This window comes from Lactuca serriola, chromosome 2 (genome assembly GCF_051521515.1).
Source record: "Lactuca serriola cultivar US96UC23 chromosome 2, Lser_US96UC23_V15, whole genome shotgun sequence".
Lineage (NCBI taxonomy): Eukaryota > Viridiplantae > Streptophyta > Magnoliopsida > Asterales > Asteraceae > Lactuca > Lactuca serriola.
This window is the reverse complement of record NC_136409.1, coordinates 212,540,629-212,564,170: the sequence shown is the minus strand read 5'-3', so window position 1 is coordinate 212,564,170 and position 23,542 is coordinate 212,540,629. Positions and strand designations below refer to the sequence as shown.

The 23,542-nt window shown below is 36.5% G+C and overlaps 1 long non-coding RNA gene across 16 annotated transcripts; it reads left to right on the top strand.

The window, feature by feature from the left end:
• Window positions 1–265: 265 nt before the first annotated feature.
• Window positions 266–6,124, top strand: LOC145088415 (uncharacterized). 16 transcript variants are annotated; one of them, XR_013701119.1, is made up of 7 exons: window positions 267–1,099; window positions 1,245–1,287; window positions 2,452–2,657; window positions 3,260–3,382; window positions 3,650–3,733; window positions 3,834–5,641; window positions 5,728–6,124. It is a non-coding gene; the product is annotated as an uncharacterized LOC145088415 (long non-coding RNA). The 16 variants fall into 16 exon arrangements; XR_013701114.1 differs by having other exon boundaries at window positions 271–2,657; window positions 3,834–4,792; window positions 5,312–5,375; window positions 5,465–5,641; XR_013701113.1 differs by having other exon boundaries at window positions 266–1,099; window positions 1,245–2,657.
• The last annotated feature ends 17,418 nt before the right edge of the window (window positions 6,125–23,542 follow it).

The window sequence follows — 23,542 nt, the reverse complement described above, 5'->3', positions numbered from 1 at the left end:
AAATGCTATTTTTTGAAGATTTCAAAACATGGAAGTTGGTTAGCCACTATGTATTTACACTGTATTCAAATTTATTTTCTATTCTATAAATCCTAATTATATTAAATGTCTTCACATACATTACTTATATTGGATATTCAAATAAAAATATATATTAATTTTAAATAATTAATTAATTATTAATTATTATATTATTATATATATTAAAATTGTTGCTTCTTAGCTACAGTATCTGACCACAGGTACTGTAGCTGGGTTTACTGCCTCAACCATGGTCACCGCCCACCATCCCAAACGGCTTGCTTCGTTCTTTGTTACACCTCCAGTTCCTTCCACCGCTTTCATTTTTGTTCCTCATATTTCCCCCACCGCCTTTCTTATCAGATATCTTCTCCACCACCTACACATACGTCTTCGACCGTACCTCTGGCCTCTGTGGCCTTCTTTCTAATCGAATCGGAGGAGAAGTCATGTAGATCACCGTCGTCTCCGATTGAATCAGGGATATTAAGACGTGTCGATGGGCCACGGAGGTAGAAAACGTCGGTGTCGTAGGCACGACCGGCGTCGACGGGGGAGGAGTAAGAACCAAGCCAAATACGAGAACGTTTATCGGGTTCTTGAATCTCGGCGACCGACTTCCCCCACTTCCTCATCCTGATTCCTCTGTAGTAGGGTTTGTTTGTTTCAATTGACTGAATCTCCTTTCTCTTAGATGTTGAACAGCGGCCGTCTACCTCCATGTTTGGCGGTTGTGATTGTCGTATGGTTCATCTTCTGTTGTTGTTCCTGTAACTGGCCGGCGTAGGTGCCGCCGTTTTGAAGCCTTTTCTATTCTTCCCCAGTATGTTGATTGTGGTGACTGTACCTGGGTTTGTGAGTTCTGTGGTGCTTTTTTCTGGTATGTCGAGACGGCCGTTAATCTATCTACATCTGCACATCGGAGGTATAATCATTGTTGTAGGGGTGGGAGTGTAGTTCTTCCTTATCCTTCTAGGTTTCCCCCTGATTTTTTTGCCCTGTATGGTTGGAAACGGGAGAGCTTCCACAGTACCACCACACTTCTCTTGCCATTGCCGATGACAAACACAAAGCCTTGGTAAGATACCTTAATAAGTTTATTTCTTTAATTTTTTCACTTTTCATCATATCTTTCTGTTTGTATAAGTTTTCTTTGCCTAATTGAGCCATAATACTAATTTCTTTGCTTCAATTATATCTTTATGTAACGGTGTTGTATACAGATTACATGCAGCTGATCTTTTTTATCAGAATTTGTACTTCAAGGTTTGTCTGCCACCTGCTCGATGAAATGCTTAAGAGAATCTTGTGTTTTTATTCAACATGCCACTATTCCTTAGCATTAAAAATGTCAGTTAGGTACTTAACAAGGTTAATGCCTTTTATAGGGACAAAAATTTAAGGTCCCTGTAAATGCGATACAATTGGTTATCAGTTGTTTGTTAAGTCAGTGAATGATATAAGTGAGATTTATTTTAGAAATTTTTAATTTCTGTTTCTGCTCAAAGTCTCTAACGGCTAACTTTTTTCACCAAGTATTTATTGTTTATATTGATTTGGAAAGGTAGGTAAATCCGTAACTATGCCATCACCATGGTGGCTGAAGTTTCAGTTTTTCGTGTTTCATTATTTGACCCCTAATTTTTTCTAGATTTGTCGTTTGTAGGTAATTCCTTTCGTTCTCTTTGATTTTTAGTTCGTTTAAAGATCCCGAAAGCCATCACAGCCATAGAGAACCACCACCGGCAGCCATATGACCACCAGTTGAACACCACATGTGGGTGATGTTGGGGCTGTTGTCCTATCACTGTGGTGGCTTGCTTTTGGCTGGTGTATCTCCCAAATGCTAGCCTAATATTGTTCGTAATTAAGTACAAGAAATCCAATGTCATTAAAAGTCAGATTACTGAGATTATAAACCTATCAAAGGCTTTTCAACAACGTTGTAAATATGATAATTTTATAAATGATAAAGTCTATGGATGTATGCATCTTAATTACTACATTGAGGATGAGACAATGAAGCTATTTGTAATTAGGAAGCTCACTGTTAAATGAAAGTGTCTATATAAACATCTAATTCATCTTGCCATGCATGGAGTAATAGATTAAATAGTGTGTATTTTAAAAGCCATATAATGTGAAGAATGTGGTAGCTTTACATGTATTATAGCATGGTCATGTTTTGGTCCTTATGTTATGGTTTTATGATGTATTGGACATTTTTGCCCCTCTTTTGTTTTTTGGTTTTCTCCTTCGTGTTGCAGGCAGTTTGCTTGACTCCGGTGTGCTTGAAAGCATTTATATAAAGTTTGTTCCTCATCGCTATAGTCTTGCTGCTGTATTTTGCTGCTTTCTTTGTTTTGGACCATTTTGCCCCTACTTACTTCTGTTGTTTCTTCTTACTTTTGTTGTTTCTTCTTACAACAGGTTGCCGTTGGAACCTTGACTTTGCACTAAACATGTAAATTTTCACCATTTGTTTAAAACAATTCCCAAAAGAGCAGTTTACTTATTCTTTTCGATTGATCAGCCACCGACGTCTTGCCTGGTTGATACCTTTGCCTTACGGAAAAGAGTATCCGGGCTTATTATATTGTTTTTGTTGTTCAAACTTGGCAGATTGAAGATGCATAGTAAGTGTTTGAGGAAATGCTTTAAAGAATATTAGTTCTTCAAACAATAATTTTTTAATTCTTTTGTTAGATTTATCAACATGTGTTGCTTCACATAATAAATAGTGAAGTACATGATGGTAAATTAAGTGTTTAAATGACCTAGAATGGAATTAATACTTGATGTACCTAATGCTTATGCATCTGTAAAGAATTTAGATTTCAGGTTGATAACAATTTGTGTGTCAGGGCCTTCTTTTTTACTGAAAATCTCCAATTATAATGGTGTTTCCCTTTATATATATTGCAGTCCTTATACGAAATTTCTTTTTTCAGTAAGAAATGGCCATGATAGGGTATGCGATGTCTCATCATCAATAGACAAAACCCCAACTGATTTATATATTTTTCTAATATAAATCTACACGCCCGACTTTCTTTTTTCTTTTGTCCCATTCAGGTTGAAATTTATGGATGTTGTGGTGATATTTTTAGTGTCAAACCGGACATTTGAGAGGAACTAAAAGCAGCTGGACTATTGCTTATAAAAGTGTTTATGATTTTAGCTGTTTGGTTTCTTTTTTTGGTTGCTATTTCAATGTCATTGTAAATGATATTTACAGACTTCTACAAGAACGAAAAAAGAAAAAGAAGAAGCCAAATAAGGATGAAATAAAGTTTCCTGGGCGTGAAGAGATCAAATTTAGAGATGTTAAACTCCACCAAAGTTGGTCGATGTTCCCAAGGTTAGATTTCTTATTTTTGAAATTGGCTAAATGTCACATGATTATGATTATTTAAGGATAAAAACATGAGAAAAAGATTAAAATAGCCACTTTTTCTTAATGATTTTGTCAAAAATAACCAAGAATTTCACATATTTCTTAAGATAGCTTCATTTTGCAATGCCCTAATGGTGCCAATATATATATATATATATATATATATATATATATATATATATATATATATTCTTTTAGCTAATACCATTTATGTCCACTTTTTTTAAAAAGGGACCTGTTATCCAGATTTTTTTAAAGATCCGCAAGTTACTTACTCTTGCTGCCACATTAAACGACTTAACACGTGGACTCAAGGTAAAAGGACAATGCATTGATTCAAATAGTGTGTGTACGTAATTCAGTATATATCTGTTATATCTGATTTGAGATTTTTTATAATGAATTAAATGAGAAGCTCCCACCAAATCATCCAACACTTAAATCAGATCAGATCACAGGCTTTTGGAGAATGGTGAGTGTGGCATGCCAAACTCTTAGAAATATAGATTGGAGACACGACAAGGAATGATATTTATCTCATGCTTATTCATATTAGATGGCTATTTCAAACTTTTGACTTAACATAACACACACATAACAACATGTTTGCATTTTCGTGCTACTAAGGGAAACATAATTTAATATTTTATGTACCTTTCCCTTTAATAGCAACGTACTTTATTTTTTACTTGTAATATTAACTGATTACGTTTGTGTATCGGTTAAAAATCTTAGTTCATCCCTATTACAGGTAAAAAAAACTAATTACATTGATTATATCTACAAAAAAAATTGATATGTCCTAAAATTTACCCTTTTCTTTATTCATGGGCATTAGCAATGAGAAAAAAAGGTGAAAGAAACGAAAGTAGAATGCTATAATATAATACACAAATCAATGAAAGTAGTTTGTTATTTGTTGCAGAGTGCTGTGGACGAGGAATTGGAGAACTTAAACGAAGTTGTAATGAAGTGTTATGACGGCGGAGAGTCAAAGGGAAACTTTGACCCCGAAAAGCATATATAGGCTTATTTACCTGTTAGACTCAATGAGCAACAAGTGACAAATTTATTGCAATGTATAATTCCCATTTCAATTCTTTGGGGTTACTTTGCTTACATGTCAATTTTCATTAAGATTGTTGCTCTTTTTATCCCTCAAGTCGGTTAAGACGTTTCTAGACCCGAAGAGCTGGAAGCAAATCGGTGAAGCTTTGGCGGTACTAACCCCGGTTGGAGGCGGTGTTAATTTGTGAGCAGAAGAGAAACACCGTCAAAGGCAAAAGAAAAAGAGCATCGATGGCGAGAAAAGAAAGATAGAAGAAAACAAAAATCTAGGAACGGTGGGTGATGTTGATGTGTTGGCGATGGAGGGTAACTGCTGTCTCTTTATTATAAATTAATGTATACGTAAATTACACAATAGATTTTGCTTTCAACTCAAATATGTTTAAAACTATTATTAGAATGATTAGTTACTTAAAAACGATGATGATTAACCAAAAAATATCCAAATAAATGGTTTTAACTTGATTAACTGGTATAGTAGTTACAAATAATATTAAAAATCAAATTTAAATAGAAAAGATGCATAAAATCAAATTTCTCTTTCTTTTAAAACACTTGCTGGTATGTGAAAAAAAAGAATAATTTTTATGAATTATCCATCTTTCGATATATTGGGTAGCAAGTTCTCTATAGTATGTTTTTTTTTTCTTTATAATAGATTGTACTTTGGAAAATCCATCCAATCATAGCATTCAAAATTTATAAGTGGAATTTTAAAACTACAATTATGTAATGGATTTAATAAATAGATCATAGTATGTTGCTATTTCTTGCATGGATATTAATTAGCCGGTAATCCATTGTGGTTTTACTGGCTGGTTACAGATTTACAATGGGATTCTAACTTTGTAATCGTATATAAATTTTAGGAGGTTCCGAAATGGAGCAGGTATATGATTTTTCGAGATTGGGTTGCTATTTCTTGCATGACAGTTATGGATTGAATTGTATTTTTATTCACCATTTTCTTTTTTGCAGGTTGTAATAAAAAAAGAAAGAGGCAATCCTCATCCCATTGTTCCTTGAGTTAAATATGGCTGCTGGAGAAAAAGTTTGTGGTTCCATTGAAGGTGTTAATCTTCTTGAACCAAATTCTAATATTGACATGCTTTGTTGGCTGAAACAGATCTTGATTTATATTATCTTTACATTCAGGTACAAAATGGGTTATCGGTAAGAAATAATATCAAGATTTATATTACATAACGTAACATTCATATTTTGTGGATGATATCTTTCAGTCATGTGACGAAGCAAATGGCACAACTGCAACTCAGTTAAGTGTCTACCAACAACCCCTATGTGTGCTATGTTGCTATTTGTAGAAATACTTTTTTGCTAAACCATATATTACCTCTTTGCCCTCCGACCCGTTTATGCGTCTGGAACCGTAACATGAAGAATAGAACCGGGTTCATCCAAATGTGCTTCATTGGACTGATGTTAAGTGGGGTTTTTTGCATATCTTAGAATAAAATACTAAAATAGGGCAATGTATTTTCATTTTAATGTTTAGCTTAATGTCCTTTATTTTTATTATTTTAAGTATCAAAATTGTAAAAAGGCGAATTGCAGAGAATAGCAATATACTTAACTGTGGCTACCAATTAATACAATGTTCTATACTTGAATTCAAAAGCACCACCTTCCAACCCCCGCAACGCGGGGGAGCGCATCTAGTTAAGATCTAAAGTAATCATTTTACGTGGGCACCACGAAATCACAACAAAATCTTGGCAAAAATAGTTAGAAAAAAATAAAATCTTTAAAACCAAAATCAAATAAAATTGACAATACGATGGAGCATTTTTGAAGTCAATCTAGGTTTTAACACCAAACTTTAAAGTTCTTTAGTTTAGCTACTAAGACCGGAAGGAATGGGAGGGAAGCTTCCCTCATTTTTGGTGGGTCATATCCCTCTTTCTCTCACTCTCATTTCTCTCACCTAAAAGCCAATAAATGGGTGGGAAACCCTTTCCTCACTTTTTATTTTTAAATAAAATTAATTTTTTTTATGAATTATAATTTTTAAATTAATACTAAACATAAAATTTAATTAAAAATAAAAAGCATTTCATTAATTAAAATAAAACTTACATTAAACCTAAAATATAAAAAAGTAGAAAATTAAAAAAAAAAACACACATAAACTAAAAATCAAACAAACTACCAACGACCTACCGAAAATATTTTTTCAGAATTTTTTTCCCTCTTCTTCATTACGAGCTCGAGAGCCGGTCCCGAAAGATGATCGACGTTTTCCATCAAAAACTTCATGTCTTCCATTTCTTGTCTTTCTGCCCGCTCCTTTTTCCTTGTTTCTTCTTTTTCTTTGTCGAAAGCCAAACGTTCAGAGAAATTTAGATTATATCAATCAAACGACGATGTTATCTTCCGCATTTCGTCAATGTCCACGCTGAAATCAGATGCACTCGAAGTCGTTTGATTGATATAATCTAAATTTCGTCAATGCACCGTCGGCGCGGGAATGGGCTGTGCATTTGAACTGATAATTCCTAAATAGTTCATATTAGGCGTTCAATTTCTTCTAGCTTGAGTTCGTCGTCCTGATTTAAATCTAGACCGACCCGAGCATCGGAGGAGGTTGTGTAACCACTAAAGCCCGTTTTCATTCGTTTTGATTGTTGGACTCCAAAAATAAAATTCCGGTCGTATTTTTTCCACCTAGGACTTCGGACCAATAATTTCCAACAATCGTGCCACTTGAATGATTTTCCGACTTCCTCAAGGTAAAACTGCAACGCTTCTTGAAGTATTTCTTCGTCGTCTGGGCCGCTTTTTCGTTGGATTTTTAGGTTGTTGTACAACCCGTTAATTTTTGAAACCCCCTTTGCTATTTCTCGAAACTTCGAATTAAGTTGATGTTTCGTACGGTAGTCGTCACATTTTCCTAGCTCCTCTTGAAATCGTTCTAAAATGCGAAATCAAAAATGTTCTCCCGGCTGTGCGTTTCCCTGAATCGAATCTTCAGAAATATAAACCCAAGCTTTGACCAAAACTAGCTCTTCGTGTGGAACCCATGCTGTCGGTTTTTGTCTTCCCGGTTGTGCGACACCCTCACACACTTGTTTTTTCCCTTTACGTCTTTGTGGTGGTGGTGTTGGTTGAGTTTCGGGAACCATGTCTTATTCTTCCGCGTCATCCGATTCATCGACAAGTTGGTGGTGGTGTTGGGTTTGGGTTTGAGTTTCAGTTTGAGTTTGGGGTTGAGGTTGATTTGGCGATTGTTGATCCGGAAACACAGCAAAGTTTGAAAACATTTTCGACAGAACATTTGGAACTTGCATTGGGTAATATTGGCCAACATTTTGGTATTAGAATTGTAGTGAGGATTGAATGGGAGCATCGAGTTGGGGGCGGTAAACTTCTTGTGGTGATGAATCGATAGCAAAAATGTTGCGAGGAGGGATGTTTATACTCGAACCATGCCTTTTTTTTTTCCGTCGATTGAAACTTGGGGTTTGCTTGTCGAGATTCTTTTTTTTTTTTTTTTTTTTTTTTTTTTTTTTTTTATAATATAAAGTAGAGAGAATAGAGAATAGTGTGATGTTTTTAAGTTATATGTATATATTTATAGTAGTGGTAAAAGGATAAAAAAAAAGAAATAATAACAAAAGTAGCCGTTACAGCCACAAAAAAAAATACATTTTTTAGCGTTATTCAACGGTAGTTTTTCAAAAATAAATAAATAAATAAAATAAAATGAAAAAGACGGCCAGTCGCAGCAAGAGAGAGAGAGAGCAGGAGAGGCTCCTCTTTCCGTTTCTCGCACAGTCCATTCCCGCGCCGACGGTGCGGTGTTCCGCCGGGCAGGAAGCTTCCCGCTTCCTTTCCCCGCACCCGCTCCGTCCGGCCTAATTGAATTGTTTATTAAACATTTACAAATTTTAGTTAAACACACTTTACAAAAACAAAAAGAAATATAATGATATTGTTGCTTATCAATCAATCGACAACAAGTTGAATTTGTTTGATATTTCATTTAATTTCCATTTAAGTCCAAACTCGAAATAAGTGTTAATCATATTCTACTAATAATACATTTTGAATAAGACGAAATTAAGTTAGAACTCATGAAACGAATACTATATAAATCATCAAAAAAATCCTTAGAACTATAAAATATTTGCCTGTGTAACTTACTTCTAGAAATCTATTATTACAATGATTTATGTACTACTTACAAAAGTGGATAAGGTACAAAATAAAAGAATTTAGACTTTGCGGAGTGGCGCGCTAGATTATTGCATAATATCATTATTGAAGACGAATGAAAAACGATATGTGTGTATGACGAGCAAGAAACCATCTCCCAGACACAACCAATAGAAATTGGTGGCGACGAGTATATGAATTTGAGAACAGAGATATATTGCATTGAAACATTTGACAATCTTCGCATTAACTTTAATTTGGATCCCCCTGGACGATTCCGAAAACGAGTTCGCCAAAAACAACTTTATGTAGTATGTTTTAGTTATTTTATTTGTGATTTTTTAAGTTATTTTAATCGTTTGATGTGTGTATTTTTAAGTTTGTAAGATTTTTTTTAATGTCATTTATTTATTTTTTTAATTTTAAATAATGCAATATAATGTTTTTATTGAAGCAATGAAAACTTATGTTTTTTTTTTTATTAAAAATGAAGTTTTATTTAAATTAAATTATAAATTTAAAAATAAAAACAAAAGTGTGGCACCATTCCTTGGATGTGGCAAAAACATTTTTATGGTAAAAAGTGATGTAACGCCTATGTGATAGTCAAAAATGGTTTCACTGACACTACTCCTTCCAGCCTTATAATTATACCATAAATTTATGAGGTTTCACCGACACCATTCCCTCCAGCCTTATAATTATACCATAAATTTATGAAGTGAATAACCAATATCTCATTCATCCTTGTTAGTAGATGAAGTTAAGGTGTTTAATAGGAAAACATCTTATTTATCACTCATCATTGTTAGTAAATGAAATTAAGGCTTCCTATTTTGTATGGATCAAATATATATAGCCAAAAAACATAGCCTACATTGGTCCTCTTGATATTGATTTGTCTTTTGTGGCTCTTTCCGGGTAATTGTTCTGTAAAAAAAAAAGTAATGTCTCTACAGTCGTGCAACAATACTTGAGTATTATAAACATATGCTTTAACTACAAACAGCGGGAATTTTAATAGTGAGGCTATATGCAAGTGCCTGTTGGGGCCCAAAAACTAATCCTGCACTGTCAAGTTTCAGGAACATTAAAACACTTTCAAGTTTCATCAACCACACAATGACACAAACAATTTAGACCATATATAGTAACAGACCCTTAACCTGTTTTCATAAAACTTTCAATTTAGACTCGTACTTTTTCTAGGGTGCGGTTACATAAGTAGAACATGCTAAAAGAGCGACGTTGACTATACTATATCACTGATAAAACTTTTCAGTGGTATATTTGGTCATCTTTTTCTTGCTAAGAATGAGTTCTAGTCTTTATGAAAGCTTAAATCACTATAAATGATTAAATGTTGTAGTTACACCTTGTTTTACACTTTTACTTGTACTAAAGTATATATTGGTACATGTAATAATACTACTACTGGTACAAATATATCAATCAAGACATAGTCGGAGACAACGATAAGACCAGAGGGAGTGGGCTGCGGCCCTTGCCGCATTTGAGTGCCACATTAGTAGGAACACCGCCCCCTAGGTGCGGTAGAGGTGTTGTAGGGGGTGCAGTGTGACATTCTAAGGGAGCACTCCTTCAAACAATGTGATTGGTTTCTTTTTCTTACATCCCTTTGATTGGTCATTTTTATTTATTAAAACAAAAATAAAAAAAATACCTAAGTGTGGTACCACTCTTTGGATATGGTATGAAACCATATTTTTGTGGTAAAAAATAAGGTGGCACCTACATGTCAATAAAAAGAGAGCAACTTTTATCACACCACTCTCCAACCTAATAAGTTCGTCCCTCCAACCTAATAAGTTCGTGGATGTGTCCTTTGGTCTTCCTTGGCCCCTTAAAAGTAAACTCACTTTCCCGCAGCTAGCTGCCCGCTAGGCCACTAGGATCCATGGCAGTCAAGGCCAATAGATTACATTTAAATGCATGTTTCTTAGACGCCCACGAGGTTGGTGTGGTGGATTGAAAATATTGTTAACATGCATTTCAACTGCTTTATAATAGACTAAATTTAATGCTGTAAAAAATAGATCTCTAAAATCTCATTTTTTTTTTTTTTTTTTTTTGGGGGGGGGGGGGGGGTCATTAATCTTGTTTTTTTTTACTAATTTCTGTTTTGAGGAAATGGGATTTGGGTATAGAAGAATCGGTTTTAGACTAAGGTTGCGAGTGTTATATTTATTAGACTAACGGGTATGGACAATAGTTATAACACCCAAAAGTTGCTACATCACATGTGATGTTAATAAGGTGTTATAATATCAAATTGAGAAAATGGATAACTAGTTATAACAATCCATATCATCATTTTTTTCTCGATTTAATTTTTTATATTTAAACAAAACCAATTAACATATGTTATTTAAATAAAACCTACTTTTTTAATTAAACTTAACATTTAAAAATCTAAAAAAAACATTACAACAAAAAAAAACATTTAGAAAAAAGTTACATTTTGCCCGTAATTTATTCATTTATGTTTCTATCCTACATAAAATCAGTCAAATCTTCTCGAAATTACTTGTGATTTCGTGCGTCTTAAATATCGACGACCCTATGTAAATATTTTGTTATCCCGGGTTGAAATTGAATGTGTTTGGGCTCTGAAGTCTAATATTCCGCAATATTTCGTTTTTTATCTTCAACCACCATATTATGCATTATGATACATGCATACATAATATCTTGTAGAACGTCTAGTTGATATAGTCGTGCCACATGTTGAACTATGTGTTATTTCGACTTTAGAACTCCAAAAACACGTTTCACATCCTTACGTGTTCCTTCTTGTTTTCTCTTGAAAATTTTTGTCTCTTGGTTCCACTAGGTGTCGAAACGTCTTCACGAATGTGGAATATGTAACATTCCAAATTTCGAGGCCAAAAATTTCATTTTTAGAATTTAGCATGTAATAAAGCGTGTTACAAAAACATTGTCAAAGTTACATTAATTATAAAACATAAGGTCATGTCTCAAAACGATATCATCGGAAACAAGAAAATCAGAGTACGATCCCAGAAAATCCAGTGCGGAAATCATGTGTGTGATGCGCCGCTACGCCGTCGGCTCTTTCCCCTTTGACGAAGAGGTACCTGAAACCACAATTAAAACTGTAAGCACGAAGCTTAGTGAGTTCCCCTATCATACCACATACCATACAATACCATCGGTATCTTTCAACCGGTAATCAACATCGGTATCTTACAACCGGTATTCATCATCGGTATCTTTCAATCGGTAATCATCATTGGTATCTTTCAACCGGTAACTGGGGTCTATTCCACCCCCTACTACTAGCATACAGCAACAACAAGGTATAAGCATACAATTAGGCATATCTGAGTACCGACCTACTCTTCGGTCCTAAAGACCACTGTCAGGGGAAAATTATCCCTATCATACACGTAACATATCATACAGATATATCTCATAACCAAACACGTATCCATACCAAGATAATTATCACAAAGACAATCATCTTCCAAAATACTCCTACTTGGTGGGCCAGCATTGTGGCCTTAGACCCGCCCTTACTGGAAGGTAACTCACCTCAAAAGGCTGACTGCAGAAAAGTTGATCCGCAAATGTCTGACAGCTGCTCCGGTGATCCCCCGGCTATATTCCCATAAAACACTTAATCAGACATTGATACTAACCCCAGGGTAAAATGACTATTTTACCCCTGCCCGATTCCAAACCAAAGTCAAGTCAAAGTCAACTTCCAGTTGACTCGACTCGCCGAGTTGGCTTGCCAACTCATCGAGTCCATATCCAGTCGATTGACCTTACTCCCGTCTCTACACGTCGAGTTAGGCATTGACTCGACGAGTTCTCTTCCTAACTGAATACTCAATGGTCCTTCATCCAACTCACCGAGTTGTATGAACAACTCGTCGAGTTAATCTTCATCCGAAGAACACGTTCTGTCCTCGACTCGCCGAGTTGATGAACAACTCGTCGAGTTCTATGAAGATTGCCTTGGACCCGCCGAGTCAGGGCATTGACTCGCCGAGTCCCTCCATTGATGAGTCTGGCTTCCGACTCACTGAGTCCACCTATGGCTCACTGCTTTACTCGCCTACTAAAAAAGGGGAAAATCGGGGACTCGCGACTCGACTCGCCGAGTTCGAAGAACAATTCGCCAGTCGCATACATGCAATCTCTCTACACTCGATTATGCTTGAATCCAATGCATTCCATTCATATATCTGGGTTCCTAGGACTCGGTTAACACGTAAAATTTCCAACTTTACGTGTATATAATCATCCATGGGGATTCTAAGGCTCAAAACACACTAAAAGGGGTAGATCTAGGGCTTTCATGCAATATGGCCCCATAAAGGTATTAGATCTAGGCTTCTGGAACTCGAACATAGCCAGATCTAGCAGCTATTTAGCCCATTATGATCCCTATACTACTAACAGGCTTGGAAATGGATCAAAGATAGCTTAATGGTGTTCTAATGGGGATTTGAGCATAAAAACAGAATAGATCCGAATTGTACCTCAATGAACTCTGAATTAAGTCCTAGATTCTTGCTCTTCACCTTTTCTTTTGGTCTTTCCTTCCTTCTCTTCTTCAAACTTCGAGGAACAAGCACAAAAACTGTAACGACCCAAATTTCACGCCCAAAAATTTCATTTTAATTAAGTAGTTTGTAAAAACATTTGCAGTAAAAAGTCATACGATCATATTACTTCAATAAACATATCCCGTGTCTAAATACCCAAAACATGAAAATAGTAATATTGTCAGAGTACAATCCCATAATATCTCATGATGCGGAAAACCTAAGTGCGTGTGCATGATGTGCCGCTACCGCGCCAGCTCCTTCCCCTTCGCTGCAGAGGTACCTGAAACCAAAACTGAAAATTGTAAGCACGAAACTTAGTGAGTTCCCCCATCGTAACTAATACCAAAAAATCATATCAGATACATACTGCCAGACATTTTTGGGGTGCCTGACCTACCTAGTACGACCATTCTAGGGTGCCGACCTACCCGTGCGGCCATTCTGGGGTGTCGTCCTACCCGTGCCAAGCCATTCTGGGGCGCTAACCTACCCATGTCAAGCCATTCTGGGGTGCTAACTACCCTTCAGTCCTAACAACAGAACCCCGGGGACTATTTCACCCCCTACTACTACTATCACATATATCATAGCATAATCTATTGTCAGACATATCTGGGGTGTCTGACCTACCCTTCGGTCCTAACAACCGAATCTCGGGGACTCTTCCCCTTCCTACTACCTCTATCTCATGTAACATATCATGCTAGTAGCTAAACATGTCATAACATACTGTTAGGCATATCTGGGGTGCCTAACCTACCCTTCGGTCTTAACAACCGAACTCTATCACTATCACTATCACATACCATATCATGCTAGCATATAACATATCGGGTAGTAACAACACAGATGAATATCACAAAGACAAACATCTAGCATACGATCCCTACTGGTGGGCCGGCATTGTGGCCGTAGACCCACCGCTACTTGAAGGTAACTCACCTCGTAGTAGCTGTTGAACTGTGCGGGAATCCTCTGACTGCTGCTGCTGCTCCGGAAATCCTCCGACTAAAATTCCCACAAAACACTTAGTCAAAAACTGACATCTACTCTTAGGGTAAAATGACCATTTTACCCCTGCCCAAGTCAAAGTCAAAGTCAACTTCTAGTTGACCTGACTCGCCGAGTTGGCTCGCCAACTCGCCGAGTCCCTATCCTTTCATTATACCTCATACCCATCTCTACTCGTCGAGTTAGGCGATGACTCGACGAGTTTCCTTCTAAATGAACATCGACTGAATCCTCATCCGACTCGTCGAGTTGTATGAACAACTCGTCGAGTTCATCATCAACTGATTCACTGGTCCTGACCTTGACTTGCCGAGTTGTATGAACAACTCGTCGAGTTCATCTTCATCCTATGAACACGTCCTGTCCTCGACTCGCCGAGTTGATGAACAACTCGCCGAGTTCTATGAAGATTGCCTTGGACTCGTCGAGTCCGTTCATGCACTCGCCGAGTACCATGAACTCCCAGAACAATTTACTTAGTGTAGAACGTTAGGTCACCCCCTTGGGACCCCCTTAAAACCTTTCCACACTCAACTGGGTCCTTATGACCCTCAACTGATATGGGATAGAACTTTGGACTCACCGAGTCCAAGAACGGACTTGCCGAGTTGGTCACAACCACTGACTGAATCTTCGCGTTCTGATGTACAACACTTGATCAAAATGTAGATCTATGCTTCTATAATCGATCTAGCACGTAAAGTTACAACCTTTACGTGCTTGCATGGGACTTTAAGCTCAAAAGGTCCTAAAACAAGCTCTCACAATGCATGGGGCCTTTCTTGAGTGCAAAAGCCACTCCTTTCTGCCTTGTAGCCCCTCAAAGGACCTAGATCCGTAACATCAACCTCAAACCATGCTTGCAATCATGGTTGGTGACCAAAATGACTTAGAAAAGCCCTAAAACTCCACAAAATGGGATCTATCAAAAGAGCAAGCAAGGTATAGACTTTATACCTTCTGAATTCAGCAAATGATGCTCAAAACTGAATCCTTCTAGCCTCCTCTCGATCCTTCAAGCTTTTCCTTCCTTCCTTGTATCACAAAAGCACCATAATCACTCCAAAGGCCTTAGATTGCTTCAATAGCGGCTAGGGTTGGTCTATGGGAGTCTTCTGGGAGCAAATGGGACTAAGGAGGCCGAGTTAAGTTGTTTAAATAGGGTGAAAACCCTCGGATTAGGGTTTTTATCCAAAAAGAGTCTACTCGCCGAGTCCGGGACTCGACTCGCCGAGTCCACAACTTAAACTCCGCGCCTCATTCCGCTTCTACTCGGCGAGTTGGTCCTTCAACTCGCTGAGTCCAAGGCCAATATGAAAAAAATATAAAAGATTTAACAAAAAGAACACGTACCAAGAACCAGGTGCTACAAATCTCCCCCACTTATTTTAGACTTCGTCCTCGAAGTCTACTGCTCGATCCTGAAACAGCTCGGGGTAGTGCTCCATCATCTCATTCACCGGTCCCAAGTCCACTCCGACCCCTTCCGATGCTGCCATTGCACCTTCGCGAGTTCTACTCTTTTGTTCCTCAGATCCTTCGACTTCCGGTCAAGGATCGCTACAGACCGCTCAATGTAATTCAGGCTGCCATAAACCTGAATGTCCTACAAAGGTACCACTGCTGTGTCGTCCACAAAGCACTTCCGCAGCTGAGAAACATGGAATGTGCTGTGTATCTGACTGAGTTCGGTTGGCAAATCTAGCCTATAAGCCACCTTGCCCACCCGGGCTATAACCCTGAACGGTCCAATATACCTTGGGCCCAACTTGCCCTGCTTCCTGAATCGAATGACGCCTTTCCAAGGCGACACTTTCAGGAGAACCATATCTCCGACCTGGAATTCCAGGTCTGACCAGCGCTTGTCGGCATAACTTTTCTTTCGACTCTGAGCAGTCTGAAGCCTGCTCCGAACCTATTAAATCTTTTCTGTCGTCTTGAGCACTACTTCGGTGCTCCCCATGACTCTCTGGCCAACCTCGCCCCAATAAATCGGGGTCCTGCACCCCCTCCCATACAACATCTCGAAAGGAGGACGATCGATGCTCGCATGATAGCTATTATTATACGAGAACTCCGACAAGACCTTTTGAGTTTGAGAGACCTTGCGAAGCATCGCATCTGGAATGCGAGCAACATGAGTAAAGATTTCCTCATCATCTTCCACTACCTTCGGAAATTGATATAGAGAAAATTCAGCAACTTCAACATCCTCCGTGACTGGAATCCCTTCTTTTTCATATACCTTCTCCAGAATTAAGCTCCAATACCTCGCACACGAAATCCCTTTTTTAGAATTTGTGTTTTCGAGACTCTTAACAAATTCCTTCCATAACTGGGTTGCATAATCGACGCTGATATCATAGTACAAGCCCATAACCATGGCATATACTTCCATTCGTCCCCTATCCAAACCAACTGTGCGTCCTGTTAGGCATCTGAGAAAAATACCAAACAAGAAATTCCATATGCATGGCAACCCAGACTTTTGAAAGTCACTTATCTTCTCAAGCTCTGGTTGATGCCCCATCTCATTGAACATGTGAATGATTTGAGGGTTAACAGGTTTGAAAAATGGAGGATTGTTCGGGATCTGCAAGAATTCAACAAACATTTTATTGGAAAGTTTTACCCGTTTGTTGTTTATCAAGTTGAAGGTTATCACATCAGTAGTATGGTTGTATGATGCCGTTGAAGCTGCCAAGGATAACCATGTCATCGGAACAGAAAAGGAACTAAACATGGCAGTGGACAGAGGTGATCGTTTCAGGGCTACGATGAGCATCTTCAATCCTTCGGGATAAGTAGAGACATTTGGATCAACTTGATAATTGGTGCTTTGGATTTTCATCAGGGATTGAGAAAGAACTTCATCAGTGTTGGATTGAGTGGCTGCCATTGTTAGGGTTTGAAAGAGATGAAGTTTGATCAAGTTTGAATCGTTTGAGGTTTGTGAGAGTTCTGTTCGCGTAACCGTATACAGTGTTCTTGATCCCCCTTTTATAGTTTACCAAAATTGATTTGAAATTAAAGCGGGATGCATTTAATGTTATCCGATGTGGCACCTTGAAAATCGGATCATGACTGCAAAAGATAACCATGCTTCAAAAAGTAACTGTCACATCTCCTTGAAAACCGGATAGAATACCAACCATCTTGAGTACACAGCCTGTCATGTTTCCCGTTATAGAATCTGAACCGTTAAAACCCTTCGCATGGAGGCAAGACTCTTTCACTTTTGGGATGTAAAGTGAAGTCATATGCCATATTTGCGAAATCATCAGTCTGAGTTGGTTTTACTCAGAACCTCAAGGATTTCGTGTGTGCATTGTGTCAACAGAATTAGATTAGAAACAAAACAAATTTTTTTTGGAATTCTGTGATGTCAAAAATTCAATTTGACATGAATGCAGTTAAACCCTAGGCAAAGGTTGCTTCGTTAATCATCAAGAGAGATAATCAACAACTTGTGTAGTTTCCCATGAATTACAATCGAATACTTTTAGATAAGTATCGAAGGGCTTCTTTTAAACGATATTTTGGGTTGGTTTCATACTTCATTACATATCAGCCTTAACATAAGGTGAGAAATTGTAAATGAAATTACTTGTATGACCAGTGTAGTCAATGACAAGTTGGCTTTTGAAAATATTTATCATGACTAGGATTTGCGAATAAAACTCACACAGAAATCATATTAAAAAAAAAAAATTTGTTCTGGATCTTGTTGGGTAACAAACATCGTGGGTTGCGAATGTTTGATCAAGACCACACATGCGAATTGAATATGATTTGGAGTTTCGAAATTTTGGTACTGAAACAAAAGTTTCGTTAAAATCTGGAACGATGTTCCCCGTCAATTCCTTAAGGTTTAAGATTTTTGGGTTTCACTTCCATCATGGTCTCATGATGTTAGATCATAAACACAGACTTGTGATTTGTCTAGGTTTTGATTGGTATTGATCAAAGACCTCAATGACAAATCTCTTCAAAAATTTTGATTGAAAGAATTATTTGGTATAAAAAGATTGGTTAAGAATCGAAGTGTACCTCTGTTATAATGGACAAAACAGAAAACTCTTAACTCATTTGAGAAGAGTAAGGTAGCTCTTTTGACTTATGCGAATATAAGCCTTTTGGGAAGAAATTTTCATGTGATAATTTCATTAAGGCTTTCTTTTCTCACACATAGAGTCTTGTTGAGGCTTTTGGTCTACATACAGCAACATGCTTCTAGGGACATCCTAACTAGTTTAAAAAAAATTGATACCTTCCCGTAGAAACACATAAGCATGACCTCTTCGCATTAAGCCCTGTACTAAACTCACATACAGCAACATGCTTCTAGGGACATCCTAACTAGTTTAAATAATTTGCGATGTGCAAGCAGCAGCAGCAATGTATTCAGCCTCAGTAGTTGATATTGCCACACAAGTTTGTTTCTTCGATTGCCAACTCACCAAATTCCCATCCAATAGTTGACATCCACCACTCGTACTTTTCCTATCCAAAGTACATCCTCCTAGATCAGAATCTGAAAAAGCTTGAATGAAAAACCCCGTTTTCGAAGGATACCAAAGTCCTAACGAAACTGTTCCCTTAAGATAGCGAAAAATATTTTTCACTGCAATCAAATGAGGTTCTCTGGGATTAGCTTGATATCTAGCACAATTGCAAACTGAAAACATAATATCAGGTCTACTTGCAGTTAAGTACAATAAAGACCCTATCATGCTTCGATAAAGTGTTAAATCAACAGCAGGAGCATCTAATGAAGGAGTTAGTCTTGTTCCTACTGCCATTGGTACTCTTAGTTTCGTGCTATTAGTCATTCCAAACTTTTCAAGCAAGTTCTTCGTATATTTTTCTTGATTGATTAAGATTCCATCCCTGTTCTGTCTTATATTCAAACCAAGAAAATTATTAATTTTTCCCATCATGCTCATTTCAAACTGACTTTTCATTAGATTTTCAAATTCAATTGACAATGTTGGGTTAGTCGAGCCAAAAATAATATCATCAACATAAATTTGAACAAGCATTAGATGATTCCCAACTTTCTTGCGAAATAATGTGGGGTCTACTGATCCTTGTTTAAATTTAGATTGTTTCAAGAAATTTGTAAGTGTTGCATACCAGGCTCTTGGTGCTTGTTTTAATCCATATACAACCTTATCTAGGATGTAAACATGATCAGGATGTTCATCATTTATAAACCCTGGTGGTTGTTCAACATACACAGTTTCTTCAAGTTCTCCATTTAAGAATGCACACTTAACATCCATTTGATAAACATTAAAGTCCTTGTGAGCTGCATAAGCTAAAAATATGCGAACTGCTTCAAGTCTTGCAACAGGAGCAAATGTTTCTTCATAGTCTATTCCTTCTTGTTGCGAATAACCTTTAACCACTAGTCTAGCTTTATTGCGAATAATATTGCCATCTTTGTCGGTTTTATTTTTAAAAATCCATTTTAATTCGACAATTGAAACATCAGAAGGTTTAGAAATTAATCTCCAAACCTTGTTTCGTTCAAATTCAGATAGTTCAGATTGCATAGCAACAACCCAATCTGAGTGTTCCATAGCATCCTTCACTGTCTTTGGCTCTATTTTTGAAATAAAGACATTAAACATACATAATTCTTGGTTCGCATTCAGTACCTCATTTTTTGCACGAATTTGAGCTCTTGTCAACACACCATCTTGTGGATTACTAATTACCTGATCTTTTGGATGATTTCTTGTCCATTTCTCAAGTGGTGGAACATTAGGATCAAATTCTAATGGTGTATCTTCATACATATCTTCATTTTCAGATCCTGCAACAGAAAAATTATCATTTAGTTCATGAAACTCATCATTTTCATCAAGATTAATTGTCTCTGCTTCATCATGCTCCCCCTCAACATGATATTCATCTTGATGCTCCCCCTCAAAATGATGTTCCTGTTGATTTTGCGAATGTCCCCCTCAACTTGATGATTCATATTTTCATTCTCCCCCTCGAAATTTGGCTGACAATCTTCATTGTTACTCGTATGCTCCCCCTCCATACGAACATCAGGCATACTTTCGCAGGTTATTGACCTTGTAGTAATTGTCGAATCATCAGTATGTTTTGAGGATTCTGATGTTTGATTATCAGGAGCATTATTTTCCGCTTCAATTGCCCTGTCAGGAATTCCGAAAATTAAGTCATAATCAAAATCATTTATTTCAGAATTATCAATTTGAGTATTTGAATCAACAAGTATTGATTTATTTTCAAATTTACTATCCGTTTGTTTAAGATAGTAATCATCAAACGTTAAATTGAAAGTTTCTTCAACTTTTCTAGTTCTTTTGTTAAGCACTCTGTATGCAACAGAATTCTACGAATATCCTAAGAATATGCCTTCATCAGCTTTAGCTTGGAATTTGGACAAATTATCTTTGAGATTCATGATAAAACACCTGCAACCAAAAACATGAAAGAATTTGACATTAGGTTTCCTATTATTGATTATTTCATATGGAGTAACATTGAATCTTCGATGAATGAATGATCGATTCTGAGTAAAACATGCAGTGGAAACTGCTTCAGCCCAAAGATATTGAGGTAGATTCGCATATGTTAACATGGTTCTGGCTGCTTCGCATAGAGATCGATTTCTTCTTTTGACAACACCATTTTGTTGCGGAGTATATGGTGATGAGAAATTATGTGAAATGCCTTTCCTTGTGAGAAAAGAATCAAGAGTTTGATTTTTAAACTCAGAACCATTATCACTTTTAATTTTGCGAACATTCTTTTTCAGACTAAGCTCAATCTTTTTGATAAAATCAATCATTGTCTGAGCAACTTCAGATTTTAACCTGAGAAAAAATACCCATGTGAATCGAGAAAAATCATCTACAATAACTAAAATGTACCGCTTTTTATTTATTGTAGCAACAGTCGACGGTCCACATAAGTCAATGTGAAGAAGTTCCAATGGTTCTACGATTTTTGAATCGATCACAATCGGATGACCTTTTCTATGTTGTTTTCCTTGTTCGCAAGCTGCACATAGAGAATCATTGTCAAATTTTAGTACAGGTAACCCTCGAACTAAATCTTCAGTGACAAGTTTGTTAATATTGCGAAAGTTCAAGTGTGACAATCTTGTATGCCAAAGCCACCTGACATCATTAGTTGCTTTTGATAGTAAACACACATCAGGTTTTCCCATAATTGGTTTGATGTCCAGTGTAAACATATCACCATATCTTTTGGATTTGAGAAGTACTTCATTTGACTTCGCATTTGAAATGATACTTCCTTCTTCATAAAATACAACTTGGTTTCCAGTACCAACAACAAGTTGTGACACACTTATCAAATTATGTTGAAGTCCTTCAACATAAGCAACTCTGTTCACCGTGAATTGTCCATTTGTGACTTTCCCATAGCCTTGCACTTGACACTTGTGATTATTCCCAAATTTGACTACTCCTGCATTTTCCAAGCTTCTATAATCTCGCAAGTTTTCCTTTCTTCTAGTCATATGACGAGAGCAACCACTATCAATATACCATTTCGTATCATATTGCTCGTCACACATCACCTGCATTTATTGGAAAATTTTAGGAACCCAAGACTTGTTGGGTCCATCATTAGTAGAATGAAACAAATTCTTTGAATTTAAAAACCATGTTTTCACTTTGTTTGTGACAGAATCCATTATATCAACATCATCAGATCTAGATATTGAAATATAGTCGTTCAATAGTTTTGGATATCCAATGATTGTAATCTTATCCTTCACAACATTCGCTTTTTTGATAACTGGTTTCCATTTTTGAACCGGAACTTGCGAATTATGAGATGTTGAACTAGCAGTGGAAGAGTTATTTGCGAACTTTTCAAATGCATTTTTTATTTGTTGCTCTGAAAACATCCCACTTTGATATTTTCTTCCTTTCCCTTCAAACCAACGATTGATTGTACTTACATCAGATTTTCCTTTTGTATATGAAACTTTGGTCGATTTTGAGACTAAAGGATTTGGAAAATTTGGTTGTTTTGGTGAAAATTTCACTTTTGCTTGAGTTGAATTTTTCAAACTTGATGAAGTATTCGTGAATTTGGCAACATTTTGAAACTTTTGATTATTTACAAAATTTTGTGAATTCTCAAATTTTCGATTGTTGTCATATTTGCGAACATATAGAATTTTGTCAACAGAATTTATTGGTTTATGAAAACTTGAATCTGTTTGTTTATTTTTGCTTTGAAATTTTGATGATGTTGTTTTTGAAATTTGTTCTTTTGCAGCTTTTGGTTTGTCATTAGACACAACTTGCCAGAAAATTGCTTTTCTTGCTTTTCTTTTTGAAACATTATTTTCTGTTGAATAATTTCCAACCATCAATTTGAATTCATAAGAATTCAATTTTACTTCAGCCTTTGATTTTTCAACTTTTTCAAAATCTTGGTTTGCTTTTTCCCCTTTAACCACCCATTTTTGTAATGACTTTTGTTTTTGAAACACATAAGGATTTTGAGTTAAATTGTTTTCTTCTGTGTTTTGATTTGCGAAAAAACCTTTAGTGGTTGACCTTAGATTATCTTTTTCAATCATTTTGCTGAATTCAGGATGAATTTTCTCAGCATTTCCAGTAGTGACAAAAATTTGATTTGGAAAAATGGTTTTATCAGTGCATACAAAATTTGGATATACCACAATGTTGGTTTCCAAATAATGTGCGCCTTTGTCATTTAAAATTTTGTCAAATTCTTTTGTATTCTCAAACACTTGATCAACCACAACTTGTGGAGGTATTTCATGTGAATCTTTCACTTCTTCTTTGTTTTCATCAGTATCATCAGATTTCCAGCTTTCAACTTCCACATTATCAAACTTACAATGTTGCGAAGTTGAAGGTTTATCAATTTTATCCTCTACTATCGAATCAACTATAATTTCTTTACCTTTGATCTTAGATGTGATATTAATGATTGACAATTGAGAACAATCAACCTCTTCTTCCTCTTCTATCTGACTGATTTCACTCACATTATCTGAATTGTCATCAATATCAGCATAATTGAATTGAGAGGAAAGAGTTGAAGTTTCTGTTTTCTTTAAGATTTTCACTTGTTCACTCTTTGTCAAACTTTCATTGAGAATGTTAACCAACTCATCAGCATTTAGAAATTCATCAATTTTGACAATACCATATGGATATCTATCATCAGGTATTTTGTCAAATTGAGCAATTGTACTTTCGCAATCATAAGAAAC